At 40.0% G+C, this 19,615-nt stretch overlaps 1 long non-coding RNA gene across 1 annotated transcript; it reads left to right on the top strand.

Annotated features, from left to right (window-relative positions):
- The first annotated feature begins 5,048 nt into the window (after positions 1 to 5,048).
- Positions 5,049 to 9,478, top strand: LOC125094669 (uncharacterized). Its single transcript, XR_007125649.1, has 3 exons — positions 5,049 to 5,187; positions 6,633 to 6,919; positions 9,149 to 9,478. It is a non-coding gene; the product is annotated as an uncharacterized LOC125094669 (long non-coding RNA).
- Positions 9,479 to 19,615: the final 10,137 nt, after the last annotated feature.

The following is a 19,615-nucleotide window of genomic DNA, read 5'->3' as shown; positions in this document are numbered from 1 at the left end:
GAGAGTCCAAGTGTGAGAAGGGTTTGAAGCACTGTTACCTGCTCTGAGCACAGGGAGCCACCTGCAAGGACTGAAGAGAGATCTTGAAGAGCTAAGGGCAGCCCCTTGGCTGACAGCCAGCAAGCAAGCAAGGACCTCAATCCTATAACTGCAAGAAATGAAATTCTGACAACTGAAAAAGCTTGGAATTAGATTTTTCCTCAGATCTCCAGAAAGGAATGCAGCTCTTGATTTGGTCTTGTGAGACCTGGAACAGAGAAAAACCCTTGAGCCCTGCTCTAGCCAGACTTCTGACCCATGGAAGACACAAAATGGCAATTTGTTACTGTAGCAATAGAAAACTGAAACACTATGTTAATAGGTTTGAGTTCAATCTAAGAAAATAATCTGAGAAAAATAACATAGTTGTGTGTGGGAACACATGACCCAAAACAGAATTCAAAGGACAAGGACAGTGAAAGACCAGGTAAGGTCATTCAAACACCGACTGTTATCTGTAAGATAACGAAAAGTGAACATCTGGTTCTTTGCATAATTTTGATCAAAGGAACATAATATGTTTTGCCCACATTTGGAGGAACACCGGCTGCATTAGGATTTTCACCAGGGAAGAACTGGTGTCAAACTGGGGCCCAGGACGTGGAACCAACTCCCTATGTTGTGATGACAAGGAGATGGATGTACAAATCTAATTTGGGCGAGTACGCGAGTGAGCATTCATGAAGTGTGCAGCGGGAGGTAGAGGGCACCTCAGTTGACATACTGGGTTGAAACAGGGATGAAGTCAAAAGAAAAAGGAAAGGGAGAAGGACTTTTTATGCTCCTCTGTCACTTTCAGTCGGCATAACTCTGCTGGCCCCTCCTGTTGGCTCTAGGCTTGGACATATGATCCAGGGCTGGCCCATCCATGTGTTTTTTCCTCTCTTGCTACAGAGATTGTTTCCAGATGTGACACGAAGGTAGTCCAAAGAGCACCAGGCCCTTCTCTGGGCCTCTTGTGAGGGCAGTGCTCTGCACGGTGTCATGAATGGGGTGGAAGACTGCTCGGACAGCCTGCGGGAAGGGCGTATCTGGGAATGACATCCGCACAGACAAAGTAGAACTGAGAAGAGGGAGCGAGACAGACAACCTATCACCATCCAGATCCAGTGGATCCTCTGCATTTTACCCTGGACTTGTTCAGTTGCTTGGTTTAAAGATATCTGAGGTGGATCTTTGTCCTCGATGTAGAAAGGGTCTTCACAAAACTGTAAGCGTCAGTGCAGATGACTTGTGAATCTCAGTACTTCTCTGGTAACCCATTTCCAGTTGCCTTTTGAACGTCTACACTGGAGACAATTTCTGACATGAAGACTTGAATGTGTTGAACACTGAACTCGTCATGACCTTTGTTCCTCTTCCTACCATTCGTTAGGACCCTCCCCCCATGCACCTGACCTTGCCTCTTTTTCTATTAGGGTTGTGGACACCGTTTGAAGAGTAAGTCTTTCTTAACTCCTTCTTTGCATGTCTTCTTCTCCCACACCCCATGTGAATTTGGTGGCTTCTCCACCCAGAGTTGGTGCACCACACTCCTGAAACTATAGTTTGTCCAGGGATGGGCATGTGACCCAATCTGTCTTCTGTCACCTGCAACCTAAATAGTCTTGATAAATAAAAGTTCTGACGTGTCCTACGCCTCCCTCTAACCAGCCTATTCATTCTCAGGTGCTTTAGTTTGGGAAGATATTTTCTATCTCCCTTTTTTTTTTTCTTTTCTTCTGAATTCACAACATTTCCCCTAATTATATAAGAAATAAATGTTCAGCAGAGATGTGGAAAATATAAACGGGTGTGTGATAGAAAATACAATTCATTGCTTCTAAGAGTTTATGTGATTAGATTGGGCTCACCTGGATAATCCCTGTCCACGACCTTAATTACATCTGTGAAGCCCTTCTTGTCATGCAAAGAAACATATTCACAGGTTCCAGGGAGGAGAGCTTGGATGTCTTTGGGGACATTTTGCCTATCACGTATAACTTATCAATTTTGTTCTATACCACATTCTCCACTCCGAAGGAACTCGTACTTTTGATGTAAAAGGATACTGAATTGGGGTTTTCATTATCTGGTCATCAAAGCAGTGTATTTGGTTATGGAATAGAGATATTTCATCAGGCTTTTCTAGAGTTTGCCTAAAACATCCTCCCAAAGCAATTTTTACTCTAGGCTCACCAATCAGCATTCTGATTAAAATTCACCAGCCAGGTAGCTTGATATCAGGAAGGGACTTCCCAGGATAGGGAATGCAAATAATTGGGTCAGTAGAAATTAAAATATATGTTAAATATAAATGTAAAATAATAAAGAAATTAAATTATAAATAAAATCTATTATCTGTAACTATAATTATGTAACATATAATTATAATCTATAATTAGGCCATTGGCATAATATGCTGACATTTTAGTTTATCTCCCTTAGGTTAGTTTGCTTATGTATTCACTTATTTATTCAATTTTATTTTGGTTTATTCTTATCTGATGCAATCAGACCTGGTGGTTGGTCAGCTCATTAAAATATTCAGTTAACTTAATATAATGGAAAGTAAATTAGGTTTATAGTAGGAAGATCTCAGTTACTTTGAGCAAATCACTTAATTGTGATATGGTAGGAAGATGCTGGGATTTGGAGCCAGAAGATCTTGGGTTTATATCCAGCTCTGGCCCTTTCTGTGTAGCCTTGAGGTGAGTAAAAACTTAACTAAAACAACTAAGTGTTAGATTCTTTGTCTATAAAATGGGACTAAGGGTACTACTACCTGGGCTGCACCACATATAATGTGAATAGAGCAGGTATTACTATGTCCAGCACATAGTAGATACTCAATAAATGGTAACAATAAATGACAAACGAAAAAACCTCAGTTAAAGTAGAAATTACAAAAAAATGATAAAGACATAGTGCAAACCTTTGGCGTATATGTTACAGTCTTCACCTGTCTTTCGGTGTAGGGCTGAGACCTTATCTTCAGCCTGAGTTTGCTACATGACATCTGCATGGTGTTTCTTGCATTTAGCATATCCATAATAGGCTACAGTTTCCTGTTTTCATCTGTTTAAAGTGGAGTGAGAATGCAGAGCCACTTGCAAAGCACTGGAAGCAAGATTTCTAGAATTTTATGTATTTTCCCCTCTTCTTTCATGGTTCTGTTTTCCACATCTAATTGATACAATTTCTCCCAACAGCCAGCCTTTACTGAGTCTTTCTAAGGATTTAAAAACGTTGTTTTTGTAAAAACAACTCTCTTCTCATACACACTTCACTGCTTTCTGTAATTGATGAAATCGCATGATTATAATAGCAAATACAAATGGCATTAATAGGTTTGGGGAAGTAACTGTCCTTGCATAAGGATAAAGGAGTTAACTCATAGTAGAATCACAATGTCTTAGGTATCTACTAGCACAGGTTCATTCATTCATTCAGCATTTGTTTAGTGTCTGTTATATGCCAGGCACTGACTATTATATGTCAGTTATCTGGGAATATAGGAGTGAACAAAACTGACAAAAACCTTTGCCCTTCTGGAGCTTCCATCTCGAGTTAGCATGCAGTGTGCTGGGACATTGGTCAGCACATTTTACAGAGGGAATAACACCATAGGTTAATAAAATGAGTTGGTCAGTTAAAAGCATCCCTACCATATTTTCCCTTATTCTAATCCTCCTACTTAACTTGAGGTGATTTTAACCTCAACCTCTCCTTGTCCTTTATGCCTTACATCTTTTTGTTGTCAACTTCTCCCAAACTTTTCTCTGCAATGTCTCTTGGCAAATTATGTGATTTGCTAATCACTTTGTGGGGCTCTCTACCTCAAGTATTTTCCTCCTCCAAGCATCTCATGAACAGAGGCTAGAATCGTAGTCTTTGGGAAGTATTTTCACCATCATACCTTGAATGATAAGGCAGATTTCACAGGCATTTGACCTGTGTATTCACACGGGGCTCTTGACTCAGAAAGTTCCCGTACTTGGTTTAATACTCTTCTGTCATGGTCTTAAAATAATTCTTCTTCTTCCTCTTCTTCTTTTTAAGATTTATTTATTTATTTGAGAGAGAGAGAGAGGTGAGGGAGAGGCAGAGGGAGATGGAGAGAATTTTCAAGCAGACTCCCTACTGAGTATGAAGCCTGGCACAGGGCTCGATCACAGGACCCAGAGACCATGACCTGAGCTGAAATCAAGAGGTTCTGGCCTGACTGAGCCAGCCAGCTGCCCTCATGGTCTTGAATTTCTTAATAATTTTGAACAAGGGGCGCCAAAGTTTTGTTTTGCATTGGGCCCTGAAAATTGTGTGACTGGTCTGCTTAAAAAGTCTGTGGAAGATCATTATTTTTTGACTCTATTAGATCTAAACTCTTCTAAGTCACTAAAGAGAATGCCCACCCACTAAAAAGAATGCTAACTTCCCATTTTCACCTCTCCTTGTTGGAATATTTGAGGTAACTCAGACCTTCTGCCCCTTGTATGAATTTGACCCACTTTGGCAACTGTTTTGTGGTTTAAGCATCTCTCTCCGGTGGGAATGGATCCCAAGTTTTCTCTACTCCAACCTGACTTCCCAATCCTTCATAATCTGATGCAGAATTCATTTTCCTCCAACCTGAGTTTGTTCCTTCTCAGTATTAATGGAATTAAGCTTTCTAGTAAAATAATAATAATAGCTACTCTTCACTTAGTCTTTACTGCAGGCTTCCTTGGCATGGGACTATGTTCTTTGCAATCATGATCTCATCTTCACCTATAGTTCTGTATTTTCTCTCCAGTTATGAGAGTGCTCAGTCAGTATGGTCTGACTCTCTGTGTAGACTTCATGTTTTTTGAGCCCATAGGTCATGTCTTCCTCATTCATTTGTACTCTCCCGGCACTATACACATGGCATTTGGTGTAGTGCCAGGGCTCTGTGCCTGTTGCCAATTGACTGACAAAACATTAATAAAAGCTGAAAGTGTCAAGTACTGCACTTCTTTCATCTACTGATTTATTTTTTTTTTTAGCTAGCTGCATCCTGGGAAGACTTTGCCGGCCTGAGGACTTTTAAAACTGGTCTGCATCATAACTTGAAGTAATTGTTCTTGTGATTGAAGCTAACAACTATATAATGCCTGCTAGGCATAATGCCAAGACATGATTTGATTTCAGGTAAAATTTGCAGCTAAGTTGATTTTGCAAAATGTACCCACATGTGCCCAGGCAGTATAAATGCCCTCCCTACCTCCATTCACCCTCAAAAGTGCACTTGTCCATAGAGCTTGATATCCTTCACTTGTTGGAGTATTTGACCCTGTGCATTTAAGGCTGAAGCTTCCAAGACTAATTAGAAAAAATTGTTGTTGATCAGTGTCTGCCAAATGTAAAATGCCATATTCAGATGCCTTTAGGACGTCCATAAAAAGAGCCAAAAATGGGGCCATAGTATTTATCAAGTCAAGGGAGACTCGTGGCTAATAACAGTGAGCTGTTTTATGCTGTTAAGAAATGAGCAGACCTGTCAGGAGAATGTTCAACATAAGCTAATGTCAAACTTGCTGGAATAACTTACTCACTGCAGGGTTCCCATCTGTGAAGTTGCTGGGGAGGTGGCTGCCTCCACGTGATTCTTCAGATTTGTCAGTTAAATTAGATACCCAAGGGCAAAACCAACTGACAGGGGCATTATGGGACACTCCCGGAGGATTCAGAATCCATAATCCCATGAGTAGGTCCCATTCACAATTTTGTTCATGCTGATACTAGGGATCATACCAATTTTATAAGAAAGCAAGGGATAACAAAGAAAGCCAGCGTGTCAGCCCTCTCAAGACTGTCGATGGCAATATGCCTAATGCATATTTTGTATGATTGGAGGGAGGGAATGGCTTTACTTTGTTTTCCGGTAGGAAAGTCCCAGAATATTATCTTGAGAGAAGAGTGTGTAGGTTTTTAGGAATTGGATGTCTTGGCTGCACCAAGGCTGGCTGTTGTCAGGGAAGTTGTATTTATGAGTTGCCGATCAAAGTTTTACTAATGCTTCCCCATGACATACTGATCTGAGGGCAAAAATAGGATACAATAACAAAAAACAGAGCAAGTTTCTGTTTTGATCTCCCTCAGAAACTATTAAGGAAAGCAACGATTTCATTTATTCTAGTTCTGTTTACTTCTTTTTCATTACTCTCCCCCCTTGCCCCTACCATTTTCTACTGGAGGGCCTTCAGAAGATCGTGGGTCTGGAGCAAGGATATCCTGAGTAGGAAACATAGAAGGTTTATTCACATGCTGCTCAAAACTGGCCAACCCACATTGTGTCTTCCCACCAATAGTGATCTCAGGTTTTGGGCCAGTTTGGTAGGTCTCATTTCTCTCGTCTTTTAGATTAAGTTATTTTCCAGGAAGTTTCTTGAACCTTAATGAAGACAGGATCCTGAGGAGTTTGCCCACCAAGATATGTTTGGATTATCTGGTGAACACAGAGCTGATTGAGAAAGCTCTGCCCCTACCACAGCAGGAAAGTTGTTTCAATAACCTCAAGTTTTAAATGTCAGATGGTGAAATTCAAAGACTTTCGAAGACTGGACTTTCAAAGTGTTTTCCATTCGGTTTTTCAGAAATAGACCCTGAGGCAAGGAGTCAAGTGGAAGTGAAATTTTGGGGAGATGATCCCAGGAAACACTGATAGTGGAGTGAGGAAGTAAGACAGGGAAGGAAAGAGGCCAATAAGGGTGTGTTCTTAGGCCAGTCATCACTTTAGGCAACTGGAGCTTATTCTGCCCAGGAAGCTGGGATATTTATCCACCAAATACCCTCTGTCCTTGGTTGGTTCTAGGGGCACCAACATCCCAATGCATTGATTTGCTCCACAGGAGTGCTGACCCATCTGTTGAAGCCAGAAAATGTAAGTAAAGAATTGTAGGTATGCACAGTTAGCATTGATATAGAGGTGAATGACTATGGACAGGGCACTGACTGAGTCTGTTATAGGGAGAGAAGGAGGCAGAGTAAGAAGAGCCATCTTTCAGTGGTTTTCCTATCAGTGCATTAACAATGTTCAACTCAGACAAAGGAAAACTGGAAGACTGGCCAGTGAAAACTTTAAAATCCTTAGAGTAATTTCTTCAAGGTAACTAACATTCACTTGTTATTGGGTAGGTGTGCAGGAGATTTTAGCAAGAGAAGAGAAATTTGATCACACAGATAAGACTCAAAGAAATCTGATTGTAAAACACACTTTGAAATGATCCATTGTGGACTTAATCTCTTTGCACAAACCCTAGAGTCCTTTAGCTAATTCCTTTCCCAATGAAGGAGCCAATCAATGTTCTTTCAGGGGAGAAAATTACTAGAGAGCCTAGTATGTGTTTTGATGCCCTAATGAGGCACTATGAATTACCCAACCCAAACCAATTAAGTCTTAGCCCAGATAGAGGGCTACTGAGGAGATGAGGACACAGCATGCATTTAGGGCAGAATTAACTGCTTCCATAGCCTGGAAATATGCTTGGGGGGAAGCCAAGCCTTGTAGCTCTCTGCTGTCCTTAAAGCTGGCAGTCAAAATGTGATCCAGCCCAATGTTAGCTTTTGTCGCTTTTGCTTCTTTGGTCTTAAATTTAAAAAATGTCTGCAAAACATAAAATATGTGTTGAACATTACATAAGGCTATTAAGCGAGGGTGAATCATGAAAACATGGTATGTCAGAGACAATAAAGTAAGTGAAATGAACTGCTGCTGACTAGCTGCTTGACCTTGGGCCAGTTGCTCAGTCCTTTCTTGTCAATCAAATAGGAAATTATAGCCCAATAATGTGGTTTTGGATTGCAGCTCAATAAGTAAGCTCTAATCTCTTGGTGACGCCTTACTGTACCATGGGAAACCAAGCACTTATTTTCATTTTAATGTGATCTCTTCCAGTGGACTGTGACTTCCTAAAGCACCAGCACAATGCCTGGCTTAGCTTAGGAACTTAGGAGCTATGTGTTGAATAAATGTGAAATGAACAGTGGAAAAAGTTATTTCAAATACTGCGGTGCACATAGAAATATGTGAATAAACATATCATCAAAACAAATAGCTATTTTAAAGAGAGTGATGAAAGTAGAATTTTTATGTAACTTATGTATATTAGTGGGTCAGAGGAGGCATAGCAAGAAGATCGCCATTAGTGAGAAGGTATGCTGTGTGGTGACTAAGACATAGACTTTGGTGTCAGGCAGCCCTGGGCTGGAATCCTAATTCTTCTGCTTGCTAGCTTTGTGTCCTTGTGCAAATTACATAGCTTTTCTGGGTTTTGCTTTCTTCTCCTGGAACTTGTATGTTGCAATAAGGATCTTATAACCCTACAGCATCTAAGAGGGCTTGAGAAAGGGTATATTACTTAAAAGAGCTCAGCCTAAGATGATCATCACGAACACGCACAAAGTCCAAAGTGAGGTATAAAATTTCCTCCAGTGGGTTGCCTTTTAGGTCTACTGAATCAGTCTTTAGTGGGTATAACAGCAGTCTTGCCTTGCCTTGCCTTGCCTTGTCTTCCTTTCCTTTCCCTTTCTTCCTTCCTTCCTTCCTCCCTTCCTTCTCCCCTCCCTCCCTCCCTTCCTTCTTTCATTCCTTCGTTCCTTCCTTTCTCTCTCCCTTTCTCTCTCTCTCATTCTTTCCAGTCATCTCCCCCTATTCCATCACTGTTTTAGCTCCATTTTCCTGGTACTAGGATGGCTAAGGCTGGTAAAACTCTTGCTCCTGTCTCCACCTTTAGAGGACAATGATGGAGGATCATTGGAATGGTAGGTTCTCAAGGTCCTGCATAATATAGGCATAGCTGTTCCCTACGCCATAATTCCTCAGAGTAGAACATCCTTTTGCTTATAGAGACCACATTGTAAGAAGCGATATCACTTTGAGTAACTTTGCTGAGGTCACATCTTGGGGTGCAGGTAGGAAGGGACAAGGGTTATGGAAAGAACGGAGAACCGTTTTTGGCCACACTGGATTAAGGAAATGCATGCATCTTTCCGGTTCCTGCCCACAGATGTTCAAAGCATAGTGGTTATGTTCAGTCTTCCTGGTATTAAATAGTGATCAAGAATACTTTTTACCTTTATTTACTTCACCTCTTTAAACTTGTGTTTCAAGCAAAGAACTCCAGAATTATGAGCAGTTCTCTAAATCTGGCTAGGACAGAAAAGAGGATGGTTGAAAATTATGCTATTTGGGTCAGTACCAACACCTGAGAAAAGATCCCTGATCAATGGATTAGATCTACTTTCACCAGTCTCCAAGTGGGGTTTGATATCTTATCTACCTTTCTGAAATGAATACCCATTACAGGGCCTTTGGTGTGCAAACACCTTCCTCTGGGAGAATTCATCTCCAACTCCTCTCCCACCCATATCCTAGGAAATAATCAACAACCACTTGTCCCAGAAATTCTGGGAGCCTTTCTGCTCTTAGGTCACTTTAAATAAAGGCTATCCATGGAAAAACTTTTGAAAAGTATCTATTTTATCTTCTATCCTGCAATAATTAACTGTTTAGTTTGCTTTTTGTTTATGTATTTCAAGAATTAAAGCAGTACAAGGATCTTAAAGTAAATGTAGGCTAACTCCCTTTCACTTTAAGGAAGGGAAAAATGTAAACTTTGGTTTGGTATAAATCCTTCACATCGTTTTTTCTCTCCTTCCAGTATTTCTGGATGCCAAGAGCTTTGTCTGAGGTAGGGGGAAATCTAAAAATTATATGTTTGTAGACGACTTTGCACAGACTGATGTTTAAAAAAATTCTTTAAGATAAAACAAAATCATAGTTGAAGTTATGTAGCTGCTTGGTGAGATGGCAACATGGCATAATGCTTAATATAGCTTATTTTTATTTATTTTTTTACACCCGTGTAATAGCAAAAAGACACAATGACATGGAGAGCCATAAAGCCAAACAACTCTCTCATTTCATTTTACAGCACGAGGCGGGGAAAGGCACAATTCGGTATCCTGACCATTTTTATAGGGGTTTCGAGACAGGTTGGACATGTCTGAAATATGTCCTTCAATTCCTAGAACTCTTTCAGGCATCCCTGCTGAAGGATGTTCCTTGGAGAAATACTCCTATAAATACAGGATGTTTTCATTACGGCATGTGGTTGATTCAGCCTGTTGGCGACATGACAGTGAGAAGAAGTGTCTGAGAAACGACTTCATATAGACCACGTTCAAACAGTCCCAGAGCTGCCCGGATCAGAACGACTCTAGAGGGAGCGCTTGGAAATGAATGTTCATATATCACTGGGGTCTTTAAAGAGAGGTTTAGGGTTCTGTAAGCTGTCTCCCTCAGTGTAGTGAAGTGATGGAATGACAGCATGTATGGAGATGAATTTCTACCTATGAAAATTTTCACTTCCCCTTATGGAAGAAAGCTACGAAATCAATAACTCAGATATCAGCAAAACAAAACAAAACAAAACAAAACAAGACAAAGCAAAACAAACCCCAAACCACAAAAAAACAACGTCTAAAACAAAACAAAACAAAACAAACAAACAAAAAACCAACCAAAAAAAACCCCCCAAAACAAAAAAACAACCCACACAAGGAGATAGCAGGAAGATTTGTTTGGGGCTAAATAGTAAAAATGGGGGCACATATGGCAGGTAGATTCAATCTGGGCTTTTTCTTCAGGAATGTAGAGTCACATGCCAATGGTGTAGAAGCTAAACCTTTAAAAAGCTGTGTGTTATTTTAAATCATCATCATCATCATCACATTCCATGTTTGTATAGTGCTTTACAATTTTCAAATATCTTGACTTATTTTATTTGAGCCCCAAAATAACCTTAGAAGATGAGTGATATTTTTATAGATGGTGAACCTGAACCCCAGAAAGATAAAGGGACCTGCCCAAGGTCTCACAACTAATAGGTCTCTAGATTCCCTGACTCCCAATCTGGTGCTTTTTCTACCATCACATACGGACAAATAAAATACTGCTTCTCTGTTTTTGTAATATTGTCAGTGTTGTAAAAATATTACAACCCCCCACTTCCCTGATCAAAAATTAACCACTCTTTATTGAATAGAGATTTTATGGTGTGGAAGACTGAGGAATATAGCACTCTTGATGCACGGTGGGAAGAAATTGACTTAGGGATGCATCATTTTTAGAGACATGTTGCATTGGTAATGAAACATGCAATTTTTGTGCTAGCTTATTGCTGAAATATAGAAAATAATGGGCAGGTTGGAGAAAAGCAGATTTGTGAATTGACGAAATTATTTGCTATAATTAGATTGGTCCATGGGTGGGATAAAACTTATGAAGAAGAGTAACCTTTGCATGCCAAGACAAGGGTAACACAATCTCATGTACAGAATAAAGCTAATCATCATCAGGGAGGACTTTCTCTCTCTCTCTCTCTCTCTGTTTGTTGTCACCCTGGGTATTGTAAAAATTTCTATTTATCCATCTATCTTTGTTTTTTTCTTGGGACAGATAATTTAGAAACCATTGTCAGAGAAGTTTAAGAAGGCACAAATACAAATAAGGCTAGGGAAGCACTGGATCCTAGCTTGATATAGAAAGCTCATCATTTATGAGCATGTCTGTCCTTTTAAAGAGAATGGATGTAAGACTGTGACTTGAAGGGTGTTTTCTGGGTATTTAACAGATATAAAAACCAACCAACCATTAACAAAACAAAACAACACACTGGTCCACCGCCAGCTTACTACGACATTACTACGAAGTTAAAAGATGAGTCCAGTGCTGGCCTTTGCTGCTCTAGCCTGCTCATCCGCATCTTACACTGACTTTCTTTCTGTATGTTTGACCTGGTTCTCCTTGGCTTTCTTGCCTACTGCCAGATCATCCTAACTGCTGGGTCCAGAACAGCTTCCCACTCAACAGCCTTCAAGGCAGCTTCCAAATGTTTCATCCTCCTTTTTCAGTTTTGAAAAATTTAAAAAAGTATAGGAAATACGGAAGATATTCTAACAAATACCTATGTATGCTCCACCCCAAATAAATGCCACATTAGTCTTAATGTGAATATACGCAAAAGCTTATTTATAATTACTTCCAATTCCTCACTTTTCTTGGATTATGATGACCAATTCCATGGTGAATTTATGGGAGATGAGGAGTCTGCATTTAAGAATGTGTATATTTAAACTCAACATTGAAAACATAAATGCTGGATTAACATAGTGAAGCTTCACTAGGTCAGATTAATTTTTCAAAAGGACTGAATTAGTGAAAAATCTAAATTATACTACATTTTGTAAAGAAGTGCAGATGTAAAGTTTAACAACTTACAAAAACATAAGTAGGAGAAAGCTAGCAAACATTTCCCTAATAAAGTTATTTTTAAAAAGCAACTCAGAGGGACAATTTTTGATGTGCATACTAGCTGATTTAGGTAAATGGATTCAGAAACAGAGTACTATACTTTGAAACAGTGGACCTTTGATAAATATTTATTGGATGAATGCATATTATATGCGAGTTACTGCACCAGGCACTGGAAATATAAAAATAAGGAAGCTCTGGGTTCTTTATGACGGGACTTTGGTCTAGATAAGAACTTCATAGTTAGGCAGTTATAATGCAACCTGGTAAGTAAAACTACAGAAGCAGACAAAAGTTGCATTTAAAGAAAAAAGTACAATGAATTCCCTTTAGCATTTCTCATAAAATTTTATGTTTACACTATTCGCTTATGTGATAAAACTTTTGTGTCAGTGAATGTTTTGCTGAATTTATTACAAATGAGTAGAATTTGAGTTAAAGAGGGTTTACCATAGAAACAGAAGAAAGAATGTGTGTGTCCATCTCCCCATTTTGTAAAGTGTACAATTCAATGGTTTTTAGTGTCCTAGCACTGCTTTCTAAATCTTTCTTCACTGAATGATCTTAGTACCTTTGTTGAAAATCAATTGACTGAGACATGTGGGTTTATTTCTGGACTCTGCAATTTATTCTGTTGATTTATCCTTATGCTAACACCACACTGTCTTATTCACTGTAACTTTGTAGTAAGTTTTTGAAATCAGGAAGTATGAGTCCTCCTACTTTGTTTTTCTTTTCTTTTCCTTTTTTTTTTTTAAGATTTATTTATTTGAGAGAGAGAGAGAGAGTATGTGTGCGGGTGGTGAGGGGGGAGAAGGGCTGACAGAGAGGGAGGGAGAGAATCTCAAGCAGATTCCATACTGACCTTGGAGCTTGATGTAGCTCAATCCCATGGCCCCGAGATCATGAGCTGAGCCAAAACCCAGAGCTGAGCTACCCACTGAACTACCCAGGTGCCCTACTCTGTTTCTCTTTAGCAAAATTGTTCGGTATTCTGGGTTTCTTGAATTCCCACATGAATTTTAGGATCAGTTTGTCAATATTTCTAAAGCAGCCAGGTGGAATTTTGAGAAACTAAAATTTTTTAAGTTTAATAAAAAGTTTATAATTTCAAGAAACTGAAGAATAGTAAATGCCAAAGGGAACATTTAGAAATGTCCTGTGATTTTATAACACTAAACAACCCCATTTCATCCATTAATGAACTTTGGTAACATCGCACGAGGTTGAGGCTTCTGCTCTAGGTAGATGCACATCCTGAAGAAGTCACTGGGCTTCTATGAACCTATTTAGTAATCTGCTAAAAAAATAAGATTAATTATGGGGTGTCTAGTGGCTCAGTTAGTTAAGTGTTCAACTCTTGATTTTGGCTCAGGTCATGATCTCAGGGTTGTGGGACTGAGCCCTATGTTGGGCTACACACTGGGCATGGAGTCTGTTTGGGATTCTCTTTCTTTCTCTCCCTTTGCCCCTTTCCTCTTCCCCTCTCCCCCAACCCCAGTTTGCACTCACACACTCTATCTCTCTCTTAAAAAAAAAAAAAAAAAAAAAAAAAAAAGATTAACTGGACCACATTAAAGTAAGAACTAGACACTATTAGAAGAGTGAAAAGGCAAGTCACAAAGTGAGGGAAAAATCCGCAACATGGCTTTCTGACCAAGCGTTTGTTTTCAGAAAAATAAAGAAGTCCGTAAGAACAGGGCAGACCACCCAACAGAAAAGTGACTAAAGGCACAGGTGTTTCATGAAGGAGGACATAGAAATTGAAAGAGGCCCACCTGTAGGCCCCGCAAGATATATTTTACTCTGTAAGCCCCAGAACCTATGAATATTACCTTGCATAGCAAAAGATACCTGGATGAGTCCTATGTGCAGTCACACGTGTTCTTGTAAGAGGGACACAGGGGGGGTTTTGACACAGATACACACACAGAAAAGGTGACATCAGTCAGAGCAGAGGTTGGACTGATGGAGCCACAAGCCAAGGAAAACCAACAGACACCAGAAGTTGAAAGAATCAAGGAACAGGTTTTTCATAGAGCCTCCAGGGTGAGTACAGCTGAGCTGATCCTTGATTTCAGACTTGCCTGCAGAACTGTTAATGAAGAAAGTGATGTTGTTTTAAGCCACCAAGAGTGTGGCAATACATTACAATAGCCAGAGCAAACGACTAAACTGCCTTTGTCCATTGCCAGGGGTAAGTACATTAAAAGCACAATGCGACACCTCTCCTTGTCTCCAGAAAGCTGAAATGAACAAGAAGGATAATTTTCAGTGTTGGTGAGAATGCAGAATCCCTTCAACACCCATATATTGGAGCGTATGACAACCCTTTGGTTAAAGGGTTGGGGAGTATCTTCTAACACTGAATAGATGTTTATCCTATGATTCAGTCTTTCCAGTTACAGATAACATACCCAGGAGAAATGCATACTTTCACTCCAAATCATGAAGATAAATATTCATAACACTCTTTATAATGTCTTCAGCTTGGAAACAATTGAATGTCCATTCACTGTGAGGTGGGTAAATACATGATAGGGTATTCAGACTATGGAATAGTATACGACAACGAGAATGAGAATCTACAGCTTCACAGAGCAACAAGGATTAATCTCACAAACAATGGTGATGAAAGATGCCAGACACAAAAGAATATATACTGTGCGATTCCATTTATATAAAATTTAAGAAAGAGGCAAAACTAATTCATCGTGTTAAAAGTCAGGTTAATAGTTTAAGAGGAATAATGACTGGAAGGAGGCATAAGGGGTTTAGACCAATGAACGTTTGTTTCAATAAAAGGAGATAACCATTAAAAATAAAAAGAGATAAAATTAATAAAATCCATCCTAATTCATAGGGTTTGTCTCATACATTTAGTCATTTATTTAGCAAACATTTATACTTGTGAGCATCTGTTATTTGCTAGGAACTGTTCAAATGCTAGGGTTATAGCAGTAGACATGACAAAGTATCCACCTTCATAGAGTTGACATTTTAGTAGCTTCCTTTCAAAATACCAGAGTACATTGTTTCATTTTTGGCCCCTGATTATTCACACCTCATGACATTCACACCTCACATCCTTGGGTAGTCCTTTTCCACATTCTGGATTTGATCATGTGATCTGTTATAGCCAATGAGACATGAGCAGGATGTAGGCAGAAGCTTTAAGTGCTTGCATACTGGGGCTTCAGCTCTTGGAATGGTCCTTTCTGGAAGTCAGCTGCTCTGCTATAAAGAAGTTTGGACTTGATGGCTAAATACTGAAAAGCCACATGGAGGAAGTGCCTGGACGATGAGGGTCTGTCTTGGACATTTCAGCCCTAACCAAGCTTGCAGCTCATCGAAACCACATAAGTGACCTCAGCTACATCATTTCTGGCAGAGAAACCACCTAACTGAGCCCAGTCAGCCACAGACTTGTGAGAAATAATAAGTTGTTGTTTTGTTAAGCCATTAAGTTTTGGGGTGGTTTGTTATACAGCATTTGGTAACTGAAACAGATAAATGGGTGAGTAAATAAGGAATATAATTTCGGAGAATAATTTGGGCTATAAAAAATTAAAAAGGATAATGGTGTAAAGAATGACAGGGAAAATTCAGACAGGCTAATGTGTTCTTCTATAAGGTATTACTAGGGGGCTCTATCCAGAAACCGAGGAATTAATTATTTCTTGTTGAGAGTGTCAAATAGTGTGGAGAGCAACAATAGAGAAAAAACACTGGGATTTAGAAGAGCTGGATTGGAGTTTAGACTGCTTTTGACCTTGGGCAGAAAGAACACTGGTCGTTTGTGAGTTCCACTTTCCTGATCTCTAAGGTGGGGATAATAACACTCATCTTGTCTACCTTCCAGGATTGCTGGGGAAGTTATGCTCAGTAGTGTTGGTGAAAGTATCTCAATATTTTTAAATGTTATTTAAGGGAAAGCATTTGTATATACAAAAAAGACATGTTGCTCACCCATTTGCTTTTTGAGGTTTCTGCTCTGTCCATGAGCTGACACATGCAAAGTCAGTGAAATAAGTTTTATCACCATAGCCACAGCCCGTCTGCACATTTACTGGATGGTCTGTGTTACACACTGGCTTTTTAAATGTATTTAGAATCCATTTGGAGCATAGTTCAGCAGTTTTGAATAATCCATGAAGTTGTCACTGTTAATTTCTCTATCATAGTCTATATGCTGATATCGAAGAAAAACACCATTGAACAGCCTTATTAGTGCAAAAAGTCACACAATCCGAAGCCTCTACCCCATTTGGACAAAACTTGGTATACGTCATGTCGCATTAATAAATACTGCATGTGCAAAGTGTACCTTGTATTAACAGTCAATTCCCCGTGGAATTGATTTGCTTTAAAATTTTAATCTACTTTTTTCTTCTATAGATCCCGGTGAGAGCTTTGTTTCTCCCCCTTCCCGTTTCTTCCACGAAGAATGGAAATTTGTACAAGAAATGCATCATTCTCTAAACCAAACAGCAAAAAGAGAAACAAAATGCAGAAGAAAAGAGGTAAGGAGAAATGAAAGGGAAAAAATAACAAATTGGTCATTAAAAGGAAAAAGATGCACAAGATAAAAGAGAGGGAGGCAAGCCGAGCATCTACTATATTGGGCTTCAGTGCAGATGTAAGTGTAAAATGCTCCACAAGTCCTGTAATTGAGAATATCTATCAAATGTCCTGACAGCTGCTCGGGCATTTCCAGAAGCGATAAAACTTGAATTTATTTCACTCCTAGAAAAGGGGCAGTATCACCTTCTGGCGGCTTTAATGAAATGCTATAAAATTCGAGGAAAAACTGTGTTGTAAAGTCATAAAAAGGTAGTCGGAAGTGGATTGTTGGAAATGCTGCGGGAGAGGTTGCTGTGTCTGAAGAGTGACTGAAGGGGATCCGATGAGCAGGTGATCGGGGCTTCTGGACATTAGAGGATGTGCCGGAATGGGCTGTGCCATCTGCGGACCGTCCCTCCCGACACTTGCTCTCAGAACTTGGCTGTGGCTTCACGCTCGCTGACTTGGCCAGTGACACTGGGACTAATATGTCCCTTTGGAGGCTTACCTTTTATATTTGTATTGTGTGGAGGTGGCCAGTAGGAGCATACTCACCTGCATTTCTTCAGCTAGAAATAGTATAGACAACTGTAATGGTCTTCCCCAACCATAAGATCACCTCTCCTGGCTGCAGACCTGCTGGGACAGGAAGCTCCAAAACCTACTGGTTTTGGGGGCAAGATTTAGAGCAGACACAACTGGACACTAATATTCTGCTCTAAAATTTGCTTTTTCAGGACTTGCCTTGTACTTAACCTCCAATTTCCTCTGGCCCTGGCTCTACTATTGGGATGTCCATGGGTCTTCTTTTTCTCCCAGATGACGGGCAGCAAGGAGGGCAAGGAATGTCTTTCATCCCTTTGGCACCTTGCCTCACACTTTGCACACAGTAGGAGCTCATGAGATGTTTCCAAGTGGAATACGATTTCTTGAGAGCCTCCGGTTGTCTGGGAATATCTTCTATTATCCAGCGACTTCTATGGTTGAATAATCACCCTTGGTGTCCTCCATTGAAGCACAAGCTAAATTCATTTATTTAAGATTATGGTACATGGAGAGGTTACAAAGCATTTTATTTTATATTTTCAAAATCAGTTATGTTAATACAGTCACATTTATTTTTCAAAGATAAATAAAGAGGCCCCAACTTACAGTAAATTTCTTTGGTCCCTCAAGCTCTGTGCCAAGATTGTGAAGTTAAATTGTGAACTCTGAGAATAGAGTCTTAAAGTGAGGGGTTTCTATGTGAAGAAGATAAAGATAAGCCTCAGAGATAATGTTATTCAAAAATGAGATGGTGGGGGCACCTGGGTGGCTCAGTGAGTTAAAGCCTCTGCTTTAGGCTCAAGTCGTGATCTCACGGTCCTGGGATTGAGCCCCGCATGGGGCTCTCTGCTCAGCAGGGAACCTGCTTCCCCCTCTCTCTCTGCCTGCCTCTCTGCCTACTTGTGATCTCTGTCTGTCAAATAAATAAATAAAATCTTAAACAAAACAAAACAAAAATAAAACGAGATGGTGAAGAGAAAGTATTCCCACTGGCAGCAGCTCTAAGAAAAATTTTAGCAGAGACCCCTTGAGATGGTCCTAATAAAAAATTACAAAAATGCAAACTAACTCACTAAATGAACAAAATTTTTAAAAAATGATGATCTCAGGACAGTGCAAGGAAGTGAGAGGATCAACAAGGCTGATGAAGACAAAGAAAATAAAACTGAATCGTGAAGTTCAAAAGTGGGAATGGATATTGTTTTCCTTGGTGAATGGATGACCTTGGGGCTGTGGCATAACGGGGAAATTTCTGCCGTGTAGGTTTGGTCAAAACCATAGGTTAAAGGAATATCAGTAAGAATGTCAATCTGTGGAAGATCTTGTGAGACCCATTATTGAGTTATGACTGTCACTTGAGCAGTGTCTTTAGTGGAATAGGATATAAATTTCCCCAAGGCAAGAGCGAGTGCTTGGAAGCCAACAAAGTTTAGTGATCATCCTTTCATTTTTCTACGCTCAAGTCCTTTGTCAGCTTCAGAACTAGGAAGTCAGCTATTAAATTAGAGATGAAATAACGCCAGACTCCAGATGTGGCTGCCTCACACTCCTGACTTTGGCCAGATGTGCCCAAGCCGTGGCATTCATCATGATTAGCGTAAAGGTGTAGAAAGTGTCACACAAAAACACCACCAGAATCCTGATTCCAGCCCGTTGACACACAGAGTCGCCCCTCCCAAGTGGAGAGTCACTGCTCAAGGGGCAAGGGGTAATACTGAAGGCTCTTTAAAAATCCTGTAAAAGGTAGTATCAATTTTATTTTTATGGATAATTGATCCTAGCTCTCATTTCCAATGATCTCCATTAGGTCATTTAAAAAGCTCTCTGCCCAGCCATATTTGAACAGTCATGCCTGGTTCTGCGGCTGTCCTGCCTCCTAGGTACACAGTCTATCCTTACTTATTTGCTTTCTGTTTTGGGGTAAAGCCCTCCACTTTCCTCTACTCTCCTTTCACCTACCTTTGATTGCTGGACAGCTTGAATCAGCACCGTTTGGGAACTATGCTGAGGGCAAGGTGGAAGGACCTTAAATCTCAACTAGATTTTAGAGGACATTGAGGGGTTAACTGAGGCTCACAAGGAGGTTGGGGATGTTGGGCAGCCTGGACTAAATTCTGACTGCAGGTAGAGGGACACATACACACAGTTGTCCCG

Source organism: Lutra lutra, chromosome 3 (assembly GCF_902655055.1).
Source record: "Lutra lutra chromosome 3, mLutLut1.2, whole genome shotgun sequence".
NCBI classification, from domain to species: Eukaryota; Metazoa; Chordata; class Mammalia; order Carnivora; family Mustelidae; genus Lutra; species Lutra lutra.
Note: the sequence above shows the minus strand (reverse complement) of the source record. Positions and strands in the feature narration are given on the sequence as shown.